This window comes from Drosophila biarmipes, unplaced genomic scaffold (assembly GCF_025231255.1).
Source record: "Drosophila biarmipes strain raj3 unplaced genomic scaffold, RU_DBia_V1.1 ptg000073l, whole genome shotgun sequence".
Lineage (NCBI taxonomy): Eukaryota > Metazoa > Arthropoda > Insecta > Diptera > Drosophilidae > Drosophila > Drosophila biarmipes.
In genome coordinates, this window is record NW_026114561.1 from 1 (window position 1) to 14,474 (window position 14,474).

Genomic DNA, 14,474 nt, shown 5'->3' on the forward strand with positions numbered 1-14,474 from the left:
ATATCGCGATACATTTTTACTACCATCAAAATACCACATACGTTTATATGTCCTCTTTATTTAATTTGGTTTCTAAACCTCAGGAATAGTTTTAATTATATGTGCGCTCTAAGTTGAATGAATTTCTTGAATCTCTTTACTTGAATTTCTAAGACTTAAAAATATTTATAAATAGATGTCCTATTGCATAATATTTTTTTATCGCTTCACTTATAAAATAACGATCCTGCCTTTCTACCTTTGAATAAACATTCATATAAACATGGAGAAAAAAACGTTCGCGTCACTAACAGTATGTGACGATAAAATTTTGCTAACATTAAAAGGAACATATTTTTATATGTCAACTCTTAGTTGAATTGGTCTATTGCTTAAGATTCTAGACCTTAGGAATATTTTTATATTATATGTTTGCCAATCTTCGCGTCACTAAAAAGATGACGATTCATATTGTTATTATTAGATGGTCGAGTTGTACTTATATTGATATGTTAATCAAATTGGTCTCTTACTTGAAAATCTAGACCTTAGGAATATTTTTATATTATATGTTTGCCAATCTTCGCGTCACTAATAAGATGACGATTCATATTATTATTAGATGGTCGAGTTGTACTTATATTGATATGTTAATCAAATTGGTCTCTTACTTGAAAATCTAGACCTTAGGAATATTTTTATATTATATGTTTGCCAATCTTCGCGTCACTAATAAGATGACGATTCATATTATTATTAGATGGTCGAGTTGTACTTATATTGATATGTTAATCAAATTGGTCTCTTACTTGAAAATCTAGACCTTAGGAATATTTTTATATTATATGTTTGCCAATCTTCGCGTCACTAATAAGATGACGATTCATATTGTTATTATTAGATGGTCGAGTTGTACTTATATTGATATGTTAATCAAATTGGTCTCTTACTTGAAAATCTAGACCTTAGGAATATTTTTATATTATATGTTTGCCAATCTTCGCGTCACTAATAAGATGACGATTCATATTGTTATTATTAGATGGTCGAGTTGTACTTATATTGATATGTTAATCAAATTGGTCTCTTACTTGAAAATCTAGACCTTAGGAATATTTTTATATTATATGTTTGCCAATCTTCGCGTCACTAATAAGATGACGATTCATATTGTTATTATTAGATGGTCGAGTTGTACTTATATTGATATGTTAATCAAATTGGTCTCTTACTTGAAAATCTAGACCTTAGGAATGTAATATATAAAGGATTAAAAATTCGCCACAAAGCCAAGCAAACAATCAATGCATACAAATAGATTGTTGGTTGAACTTTATATAAGAAGTTCAACACAACAAATAAATTATGCAATTTTATTATCGAATCATCAAGCAAAGGATAAGCTTCAGTGGATCGCAGTATGGCAGCTGCTCAACCACTTACAACACCTTGCCTGTTACAAAAGTCGTTTACAATTGATTCTAGGCTTTGTCATTGTATTAAATAATGCTTTTATATGTAACTAGCGCGGCATCAGGTGATCAAAGATCCTCCCAATTTACTATGTTACAAATTACATTGGCATCACATCCATTGTCGTTTAAAAAGTAAATTATAAACTTTAAATGGTTTAGAAGCCATACAATGCAAATTGCCCCTTATTTATCATTGCAGTCCAGCACGGATACGACCTTAGAGGCGTTCAGGCATAATCCAACGGACGTAGCGTCATACCACTGTTCGCTCGAACAAGTATTGTGCCATTGGTCCGTACCTGCGGTTCCTCTCGTACTACGCAGGAATGCTGTCGCAACAACGTTTTGTCATTAGTAGGGTAAAACTAACCTGTCTCACGACGGTCTAAACCCAGCTCACGTTCCCTTGCATGGGTGAACAATCCAACGCTTGGTGAATTTTGCTTCACAATGATAGGAAGAGCCGACATCGAAGGATCAAAAAGCGACGTCGCTATGAACGCTTGGCCGCCACAAGCCAGTTATCCCTATGGTAACTTTTCTGACACCTCTTGTTAAAAACTCTTTAAACCAAAAGGATCGATAGGCCGAGCTTTTGCTGTCCCTGTGTGTACTGAACACCGAGATCAAGTCAGCATTTGCCCTTTTGCTCTATGTGTGGTTTCTGTCCGCACTGAGCTGGCCTTGGGACACCTCCGTTATTATTTGAGAGATGTACCGCCCCAGTCAAACTCCCTACCTGGCAATGTCCTTGAATTGGATCATACCTGAGTAATTGGAGTTATACCAAATTTTCAAATCAAAAATACATAAATGCACCGTTTTATTAAAGAATTTGTTTGCGATTATATAACAAACTCGTGATACTTTGATCAAGAAGCTTGCATCAAAACCCAATACCATAAGATATAATAAATATATCCGTATAATGGCTAGGAAATGATACACGTTCCATTTAATCAAGTAAGTAAGGAAACAATAAGAGTAGTGGTATTTCATTGGCGATACCAAACCGAGGTCTAATATCTCCCACTTATTCTACACCTCTTATGTCTCCTTACACTGCCAGATTAGAGTCAAGCTCAAAAGGGTCTTCTTTCCCCGCTAATTATTCCAAGCCCGTTCCCTTGGCTGTGGTTTCGCTAGATAGTAGATAGGGACAGTAGGAATCTCGTTAATCCATTCATGCGCGTCACTAATTAGATGACGAGGCATTTGGCTACCTTAAGAGAGTCATAGTTACTCCCGCCGTTGACCCGCGCTTACTTGAATTTCTTCACTTTGACATTCAGAGCACTGGGCAGAAATCACATTGTGTCAACACCCGCTAGGGCCATCACAATGCTTTGTTTTAATTAGACAGTCGGATTCCCCAAGTCCGTGCCAGTTCTGAATTGATTGTTAATTGATAATCGTTATAATTAATAAGAACTAATTGGTTTAACCCAATTAGTATTCTTAAAAATTTTAGCAAGAAAGTTCCACAATTGGCTACGTAACTAAACTATCCGGGGAACAAGTAACTAACATAAATGCTAGAAACTCTATTTACCCAGAACGAGCACATAAACCATGTTATTGTTTCCCAATCAAGCCCGACTATCTCAATCTTCAGAGCCAATCCTTATCCCGAAGTTACGGATCTAATTTGCCGACTTCCCTTACCTACATTATTCTATCGACTAGAGACTCTTCACCTTGGAGACCAGCTGCGGATATTGGTACGGCCTGTTGAGAAGTTTGCGTGTCCCCACCATAAATTTTCAAGGTCCGAGGAGAAAATATCGACACAACAGTATATGTCATGCTCTTCTAGCCCATCTACCATATCTCTCTGCGAAAGACTTCCATGGTAGTACGGCTATAAAACAGAAAAGAAAACTCTTCCGATATCTCTCGACGGCTTCTTTATGGTCGTTCCTGTTGCCAGGATGAGCACGAGGCCCATATTTAATAACAAACGGATACTCAACAGGTTACGGAATTGGAACCGCGTATTCCCTTTCGTTCAAAATTATTCAAGTATATTAATTTAGCTAGATTTTATATAATATATATATTTGTTTGGCATTTGTATTTTACTTGAAAATTTTCGGCTTTCGCCTTGAACTTAGGACCGACTAACTCGTGATCAACCACTGTTCACACGAAACCCTTCTCCACTTCAGTCCTCCAAGGTCTCATTCGATTATTTGCTACTACCACCAAGATCTGTACCAATGGCAGCTCCATGCAGGCTTACGCCAAACACTTCTACGCATACCATTGTACCTTCCTACTCACTAAAGTTTCAAAATTTATATTACAAGTAATATAAATCATCTACTTTAGCGGTAATGTATAGGTATACAACTTAAGCGCCATCCATTTTAAGGGCTAGTTGCTTCGGCAGGTGAGTTGTTACACACTCCTTAGCGGATTTCGACTTCCATGATCACCGTCCTGCTGTTTTAAGCAACCAACGCCTTTCATGGTATCTGCATGAGTTGTTAATTTGGGCACCGTAACATTACGTTTGGTTCATCCCACAGCGCCAGTTCTGCTTACCAAAAGTGGCCCACTGGGCACATTATATCATAACCTTGAACTTCATATCAAGAAAGTTAAGGTTCTTACCCATTTAAAGTTTGAGAATAGGTTAAGATCGTTTCGACCCTAAGGCCTCTAATCATTCGCTTTACCAGATAAGATTATTTTATATAATATTAAAATGCACCAGCTATCCTGAGGGAAACTTCGGAAGGAACCAGCTACTAGATGGTTCGATTGGTCTTTCGCCCCTATACTCAATTCTGACAATCGATTTGCACGTCAGAACTGTTTCGGTCTTCCATCAGGGTTTCCCCTGACTTCAACCTGATCAAGTATAGTTCACCATCTTTCGGGTCACAGCATATATGCTCAAGGTACGTTCCAGTTAGAGGCATAAATAATATAAATATCATTATACATAACTATATAGAACGCCCCGGGATTGTGTTAATTAGCTATAAATAGTTAAAAAACTAATCCCATTATTAGTCAAGTTAATTACGCTATTAGGTTTATATCCCAATAACTTGCACATATGTTAGACTCCTTGGTCCGTGTTTCAAGACGGGTCCCGAAGGTATCCTGAATCTTTCGCATTGTTAATCCTACAAGTGCATATAATAAACACAAAAATCAATGATAATTATGCCATTATATAATTCCGAAAAATTAACGCACTGTATTCATATAAATCTATCAGCACTTTATCAAATTAATAACATTTATTCTGTGTTAAAATGCAAGCAAATTAATTTGAATAAACTATAAGTTATATTTTATGATAAATTTGGTATGCTAATAGATTACAATGTCCTTATATGGAAAAAATGCACACTATTATCATAATATTGTTTAAATATTACAATTCTAATGATGAATTTTCCATAACGGATATTCAGGTTCATCGGGCTTAACCTCTAAGCAGTTTCACGTACTGTTTAACTCTCTATTCAGAGTTCTTTTCAACTTTCCCTCACGGTACTTGTTTACTATCGGTCTCATGGTTATATTTAGTTTTAGATGGAGTTTACCACCCACTTAGTGCTGCACTATCAAGCAACACGACTCTTTGGAAACATCATCTAGTAATCATTAACGTTATACGGGCCTGGCACCCTCTATGGGTAAATGGCCTCATTTAAGAAGGACTTAAATCGTTAATTTCTCATACTAGAATATTGACGCTCCATACACTGCATCTCACATTTGCCATATAGACAAAGTGACTTAGTGCTGAACTGATTTCTTTTCGCTCGCCGCTACTAAGAAAATCCTTGTTAGTTTCTTTTCCTCCCCTAATTAATATGCTTAAATTCAGGGGGTAGTCCCATATGAGTTGAGGTTGTGTATAACTTTTATATGCAATTAATTCTTTATATATAATGATAAAACATTTTATTAAATTCGTTATATTAATAATATCTGTATATAAATGGCATTTGTTTGATTTAACGAATCAACGAAGAACAATAATATTGTCAACGGTTTTCTATTTTCTAATCATTAATAAGAGACAATTCTAGATAAATTTTTATGCTAGACATTTCTCAGTATCATTTGATTGAAAAAGAAAATATTTCTCTTCGTTTTTCACATTCAAATTATTTACTAATGTGAGATAATGTTTTTCATATATTTTTTAATATTATGAATAAAATAATTAAATTATTATTATCCAATAATATACCATATGCTTATAAAATTTCATTATAAAATTTGTATAAGCAACTTAATTAGCATAGTCTTACAACCCTCAACCATATGTAGTCCAAGCAGCACTATAAAATTAATTAAAGTACATAACAGCATGGACTGCGATATGCGTTCAAAATGTCGATGTTCATGTGTCCTGCAGTTCACACGATGACGCACAGTTTGCTGCGTTCTTCATCGACCCATGAGCCGAGTGATCCACCGCTTAGAGTTTTATAAATTGGTTTCTTAATTTTGTCAAATATGTTTTTATTGAAAGAAATTAAAAATACACCATTTTACTGGCATATATCAATTCCTTCAATAAATTTATTTTTATACCTAAAACGAATGCTGCGAAATGTCTTAGTTTTATATAACCAATATATATCAAAGTATTTCTTTTTAAATTGCATTTATTGTAAATAAATATATATATATATATATATTAATACTTTTTTAGCGATATAAATTGAAATTTATATAAAACATTAACCTGTATAAAACCAGGTACAACATTGTACATTTTAGGTTGTTGCATTATCCAATGTATGCGCATAACTGAGATGAACAATACATATCGCAACGCGTGTATATTATGGTCCATATACACACAGTATTTTAATTGTGTTTATATACAATAATAATTTAATATTATTATTTTAATAATTCGATTTGCTTGTTCGAATTTTTATTTGTTTGTTTTGGCTGCTTATTATTTCTCTCATATGTATTAAATACAATATATAATTTTAATATTTGCATTATTTCGATTTGCTTGTTCGAAATTTCATTTGATCTATATTAGATCATATACATTTTGGCAATTCATATTTTATTTGTATTACTATAATGTATTTATTATAATATAAACAAATATTTTATTAACGGTAAGGATATACAATAATAATTTAATATTATTATTTTAATAATTCGATTTGCTTGTTCGAATTTTTATTTGTTTGCTTTGGCTGCTTATTAATTTCTCTCATATGTATTAAATACAATATATAATTTTAATATTTGCATTATTTCGATTTGCTTGTTCGAAATTTCATTTGATCTATAATAGATCTCATATACATTTTGGCAATTCATATTTTATTTGTAATACTATAATGTATTTATTATAATATAAACAAATATTTTATTAACGGTAAGGATATACAATAATAATTTAATATTATTATTTTAATAATTCGATTTGCTTGTTCGAATTTTTATTTGTTTGCTTTGGCTGCTTATTATTTCTCTCATATGTATTAAATACAATATATAATTTTAATATTTGCATTATTTCGATTTGCTTGTTCGAAATTTTATTTGATCTATATTAGATCTCATATACATTTTGGCAATTCATATTTTATTTGTATTATTATAATGTATTTATTATAATATAAACAAATATTTTATTAACGGTAAGGATATACAATAATAATTTAATATTATTATTTTAATAATTCGATTTGCTTGTTCGAATTTTTATTTGTTTGCTTTGGCTGCTTATTAATTTCTCTCATATGTATTAAATACAATATATAATTTTAATATTTGCATTATTTCGATTTGCTTGTTCGAAATTTCATTTGATCTATAATAGATCTCATATACATTTTGGCAATTCATATTTTATTTGTAATACTATAATGTATTTATTATAATATAAACAAATATTTTATTAACGGTAAGGATATTAAAACATTAATGATCCTTCCGCAGGTTCACCTACGGAAACCTTGTTACGACTTTTACTTCCTCTAAATAATCAAGTTCGGTCAACTTTTGCGAAACAACCGTAACACGCAAGGCGTCACAGTGATCACGTCCGGAGACCTCACTAAATAATTCAATCGGTAGTAGCGACGGGCGGTGTGTACAAAGGGCAGGGACGTAATCAATGCGAGTTAATGACTCACACTTACTGGGAATTCCAAGTTCATGTGAACAGTTTCAGTTCACAATCCCAAGCATGAAAGTGGTTCAGCGGTTTACCCGGACCTCTCGGTCTAGGAAATACACGTTGATACTTTCATTGTAGCGCGCGTGCAGCCCAGGACATCTAAGGGCATCACAGACCTGTTATTGCTCAATCTCATTATTGCTAGACGCAATTTGTCCATTTAAGAAGCTAGTGTCCTTATAATGGGACAAACCAACAGGTACGGCTCCACTTATATAAACACATTCAAACACAATAAACATTTTACTGCCACCATGAATGAAGGCTATATAAGCTTCAACACCATAATCCTGAAGATATCTATTTAATATATTTGAGTCTCGTTCGTTATCGGAATTAACCAGACAAATCACTCCACGAACTAAGAACGGCCATGCACCACCACCCATAGATTCGAGAAAGAGCTATCAATCTGTCTTACACACTTATGTTCGGACCTGGTAAGTTTTCCCGTGTTGAGTCAAATTAAGCCGCAGGCTCCACTCCTGGTGGTGCCCTTCCGTCAATTCCTTTAAGTTTCAGCTTTGCAACCATACTTCCCCCGGAGCCCAAAAGCTTTGGTTTCCCGGGAAGCGACTGAGAGAGCCATAAAAGTAGCTACACCCAATTGCTAGCTGGCATCGTTTATGGTTAGAACTAGGGCGGTATCTGATCGCCTTCGAACCTCTAACTTTCGTTCTTGATTAATGAAAACATCTTTGGCAAATGCTTTCGCTTAAGTTAGTCTTACGACGGTCCAAGAATTTCACCTCTCGCGTCGTAATACTAATGCCCCCAAACTGCTTCTATTAATCATTACCTCTTGATCTGAAAACCAATGAAAGCAGAACAGAGGTCTTATTTCATTATCCCATGCACAGAATATTCAGGCATTTGAAGCCTGCTTTAAGCACTCTAATTTGTTCAAAGTAATTGTACCGGCCCACAATAACACTCGTTTAAGAGCACTAATGCAGGTTTTTAAATAGGAGGAACATATGAAAAAATACAAGTATCTAAGCACATGTAAGAACTCCACCGGTAATACGCTTACATACATAAAGGTATAGTACTAACCACAATTGTAAGTTGTACTACCCGTATGAAGCACAAGTTCAACTACGAACGTTTTAACCGCAACAACTTTAATATACGCTATTGGAGCTGGAATTACCGCGGCTGCTGGCACCAGACTTGCCCTCCAATTGGTCCTTGTTAAAGGATTTAAAGTGTACTCATTCCAATTACAGGGCCTCGGATATGAGTCCTGTATTGTTATTTTTCGTCACTACCTCCCCGAGCTGGGAGTGGGTAATTTACGCGCCTGCTGCCTTCCTTAGATGTGGTAGCCGTTTCTCAGGCTCCCTCTCCGGAATCGAACCCTGATTCCCCGTTACCCGTTGCAACCATGGTAGTCCTAGATACTACCATCAAAAGTTGATAGGGCAGACATTTGAAAGATCTGTCGTCGGTACAAGACCATACGATCTGCATGTTATCTAGAGTTCAACCAATATAACGATCTTGCGATCGCTTGGTTTTAGCCTAATAAAAGCACATGTTCCATAAGGTTCATGTTTTAATTGCATGTATTAGCTCTAGAATTACCACAGTTATCCAAGTAACTGTTAACGATCTAAGGAACCATAACTGATATAATGAGCCTTTTGCGGTTTCACTTTTAATTCGTGTGTACTTAGACATGCATGGCTTAATCTTTGAGACAAGCATATAACTACTGGCAGGATCAACCAGAATAATGTTTTTATTCATATTTCATTCATATTTTTTGAATAGAAATTAGCAATATATATGTTGTTATAGATTTTATTTCTATCGAATACGGCCATTTTTATATAGCATTCGTATACGTTTGTTTTCCAATTTATACTTGTTTCGCCACTAATAATAACAAGTTTTTATTGATGTCAAAAAGAATCATATTCTTTATAAACACAATATTTATTTTTCATATATTTTCTTTATATATGCACATTTCATTCTAAAATATCATTTTTGTTCGACATACATAATATATTGTATCCACACATGTACAATTTTTGTTTAACCAATATAAGATATTGAGTTAATCATTTGTATTTTGACGATAAATTTAAAATTTATCTATATATATCCATATAAGTCTCTGGTAATATATAAAATAGAACCGAGTGTATATATATAATTATTACTACTATATTTATTTCTTAAATAATATATACTTATATATTATTTATATATATACTCTTTATTATATATTATATAATTTCTTAAATAACTCTCTTAATAGCTATTTTTTATTATCAACAATATAAGTTGATATTAATATTGAAAATGTATTCATAATTACATTTTTATATTTCTTTGGTAGACTTTTATGTACTATTATTATTTAATAATACACATATAATATAAATCATGTTAGCCTACCTCCTAAAATTAACGATAAAATTCGGAAACAATTTGTTATTCTATGTACAATAGAAACTTGGCCTTTGTTTCAACGTTATTATCTTTGGGCTTAAAATATTAACCGCGGAGCCAAGTCTCGTATTCAAATAAATGAATAAAGAAACAAATTTGACGGATAATATCTTCTCTACTGACATATGTCAATAGCAGACGGCCGGCCCATTGACCATCCTATAGTAGTTTTTGGACACGCTGTCTCCCATTCGGGTATATTCAATTTACTTTGCCACTCACCCATATAGTGTTCTCTTATATAATAAGACAACGCACTTTTATATTCATTATATGGATATATTGCCTTCCTCATATTTGCCACACCACCTATAGTAGTTTTTGGACACGCTGTCTCCCATTCGGGTATATTCAATTTACTTTGCCACTCACCCATATAGTGTTCTCTTATATAATAAGAAAACGCACTTTTATTTTCATTATATGGATATATTGCCTTCCTCATATTTGCCACACCACCTATAGTAGTTTTTGGACACGCTGTCTCCCATTCGGGTATATTCAATTTACTTTGCCACTCACCCATATAGTGTTCTCTTATATAATAAGAAAACGCACTTTTATTTTCATTATATGGATATATTGCCTTCCTCATATTTGCCACACCACCTATAGTAGTTTTTGGACACGCTGTCTCCCATTCGGGTATATTCAATTCTCTTTGCCACTCACCCTTATAGTATTCTCTTATTTAATAAGAATACTAAAATACTTCTCATATTATAGATGTAATCTATTAACTTCTCAATATCCATACGGTTTATGTATGGTATTGACAAAATCCTATGCATTTGCATAAGATTTATTTTGCCACAATTTATAGTACTAGTGCCGCCCTCACTAGGTATAAATATCTCATTTCGCTAGTAGTGTATGGGCAAATTCTACTAGCTATTCTCATAAATATGTCACTTATATGCCATATCTATACAATTCATGCACTTTTATATGTATATTTGCTATATTATACATTATTATGCCTTATAGGTATTATACCTATAAGCCACATCCATACGATTGCTTAATATAAATATATGTATAATTTTTTATACATATTTTTTTTTTATTTATGTATGGTTTTTTATTCATATCCATATACTGTATTCACTTTTATATGGATATGATTGGCGTTTTATATAGTATTGACAAAATCATAAGTTTGACCAATACGAGGAGAGGTCCGCCAACGACCACCTCCCTATAGGTGTTTTTGGACACGCTGTCTCCCATTCGACTGCTTACTATACTAGGGGCTACCCGCTCCGTATGATATTCTCTCATATAACAAGAGAATGCAAGAAATATTCGTATTTTATGAATATAATCCATTTATTTTTCAATATCCATACGTTTTACTTAGTTTTTTGTACGGTATTGACAAAATCCTATGCATTTGCATAAGATTTATTTTGCCACAATTTATAGTACTAGTGCCGCCCTCACTAGGTATAAATATCTCATTTCGCTAGTAGTGTATGGGGAAATTCTACTAGCTATTCTCATAAATATGTCACTTATATGCCATATCTATACAATTCATGCACTTTTATATGTATATTTGCTATATTATACATTATTATGCCTTATAGGTATTATACCTATAAGCCACATCCATACGATTGCTTAATATAAATATATGTATAATTTTTTATACATATTTTTTTTTTATTTTTGTATGGTTTTTTATTCATATCCATATACTGTATTCAATTTTATATGGATATGATTGGCGTTTTATATAGTATTGACAAAATCATAAGTTTGACCAATACGAGGAGAGGTCCGCCAACGACCACCTCCCTATAGGTGTTTTTGGACACGCTGTCTCCCATTCGACTGCTTACTATACTAGGGGCTACCCGCTCCGTATGATATTCTCTCATATAACAAGAGAATGCAAGAAATATTCGTATTTTATGAATATAATCCATTTATTTTTCAATATCCATACGTTTTACTTAGTTTTTTGTACGGTATTGACAAAATCCTATGCATTTGCATAAGATTTATTTTGCCACAATTTATAGTACTAGTGCCGCCCTCACTAGGTATAAATATCTCATTTCGCTAGTAGTGTATGGGCAAATTCTACTAGCTATTCTCATAAATATGTCACTTATATGCCATATCTATACAATTCATGCACTTTTATATGTATATTTGCTATATTATACATTATTATGCCTTATAGGTATTATACCTATAAGCCACATCCATACGATTGCTTAATATAAATATATGTATAATTTTTTATACATATTTTTTTTTATTTATGTATGGTTTTTTATTCATATCCATATACTGTATTCACTTTTATATGGATATGATTGGCGTTTTATATAGTATTGACAAAATCATAAGTTTGACCAATACGAGGAGAGGTCCGCCAACGACCACCTCCCTATAGGTGTTTTTGGACACGCTGTCTCCCATTCGACTGCTTACTATACTAGGGGCTACCCGCTCCGTATGATATTCTCTCATATAACAAGAGAATGCAAGAAATATTCGTATTTTATGAATATAATCCATTTATTTTTCAATATCCATACGTTTTACTTAGTTTTTTGTACGGTATTGACAAAATCCTATGCATTTGCATAAGATTTATTTTGCCACAATTTATAGTACTAGTGCCGCCCTCACTAGGTATAAATATCTCATTTCGCTAGTAGTGTATGGGCAAATTCTACTAGCTATTCTCATAAATATGTCACTTATATGCCATATCTATACAATTCATGCACTTTTATATGTATATTTGCTATATTATACATTATTATGCCTTATAGGTATTATACCTATAAGCCACATCCATACGATTGCTTAATATAAATATATGTATAATTTTTTATACATATTTTTTTTTTATTTATGTATGGTTTTTTATTCATATCCATATACTGTATTCACTTTTATATGGATATGATTGGCGTTTTATATAGTATTGACAAAATCATAAGTTTGACCAATACGAGGAGAGGTCCGCCAACGACCACCTCCCTATAGGTGTTTTTGGACACGCTGTCTCCCATTCGACTGCTTACTATACTAGGGGCTACCCGCTCCGTATGATATTCTCTCATATAACAAGAGAATGCAAGAAATATTCGTATTTTATGAATATAATCCATTTATTTTTCAATATCCATACGTTTTACTTAGTTTTTTGTACGGTATTGACAAAATCCTATGCATTTGCATAAGATTTATTTTGCCACAATTTATAGTACTAGTGCCGCCCTCACTAGGTATAAATATCTCATTTCGCTAGTAGTGTATGGGGAAATTCTACTAGCTATTCTCATAAATATGTCACTTATATGCCATATCTATACAATTCATGCACTTTTATATGTATATTTGCTATATTATACATTATTATGCCTTATAGGTATTATACCTATAAGCCACATCCATACGATTGCTTAATATAAATATATGTATAATTTTTTATACATATTTTTTTTTTATTTTTGTATGGTTTTTTATTCATATCCATATACTGTATTCAATTTTATATGGATATGATTGGCGTTTTATATAGTATTGACAAAATCATAAGTTTGACCAATACGAGGAGAGGTCCGCCAACGACCACCTCCCTATAGGTGTTTTTGGACACGCTGTCTCCCATTCGACTGCTTACTATACTAGGGGCTACCCGCTCCGTATGATATTCTCTCATATAACAAGAGAATGCAAGAAATATTCGTATTTTATGAATATAATCCATTTATTTTTCAATATCCATACGTTTTACTTAGTTTTTTGTACGGTATTGACAAAATCCTATGCATTTGCATAAGATTTATTTTGCCACAATTTATAGTACTAGTGCCGCCCTCACTAGGTATAAATATCTCATTTCGCTAGTAGTGTATGGGCAAATTCTACTAGCTATTCTCATAAATATGTCACTTATATGCCATATCTATACAATTCATGCACTTTTATATGTATATTTGCTATATTATACATTATTATGCCTTATAGGTATTATACCTATAAGCCACATCCATACGATTGCTTAATATAAATATATGTATAATTTTTTATACATATTTTTTTTTATTTATGTATGGTTTTTTATTCATATCCATATACTGTATTCACTTTTATATGGATATGATTGGCGTTTTATATAGTATTGACAAAATCATAAGTTTGACCAATACGAGGAGAGGTCCGCCAACGACCACCTCCCTATAGGTGTTTTTGGACACGCTGTCTCCCATTCGACTGCTTACTATACTAGGGGCTACCCGCTCCGTATGATATTCTCTCATATAACAAGAGAATGCAAGAAATATTCGTATTTTATGAATATAATCCATTTATTTTTCAATATCCATACGTTTTACTTAGTT

The 14,474-nt window shown here is 32.8% G+C and overlaps 3 non-coding genes across 3 annotated transcripts; all 3 read right to left on the bottom strand.

Annotated features, from left to right (window-relative positions):
* Nucleotides 1-1,358: 1,358 nt before the first annotated feature.
* LOC127012413 (large subunit ribosomal RNA) lies at nucleotides 1,359-5,331 on the bottom strand. The gene has a single exon (XR_007765907.1). It is a non-coding gene; the product is annotated as a large subunit ribosomal RNA (ribosomal RNA).
* A 402-nt stretch (nucleotides 5,332-5,733) lies between these two features.
* LOC127012409 (5.8S ribosomal RNA) lies at nucleotides 5,734-5,912 on the bottom strand. Its single transcript, XR_007765903.1, has one exon. It is a non-coding gene; the product is annotated as a 5.8S ribosomal RNA (ribosomal RNA).
* A 1,471-nt stretch (nucleotides 5,913-7,383) lies between these two features.
* LOC127012419 (small subunit ribosomal RNA) lies at nucleotides 7,384-9,378 on the bottom strand. The gene has a single exon (XR_007765911.1). It is a non-coding gene; the product is annotated as a small subunit ribosomal RNA (ribosomal RNA).
* Between the last annotated feature and the right edge of the window lie 5,096 nt (nucleotides 9,379-14,474).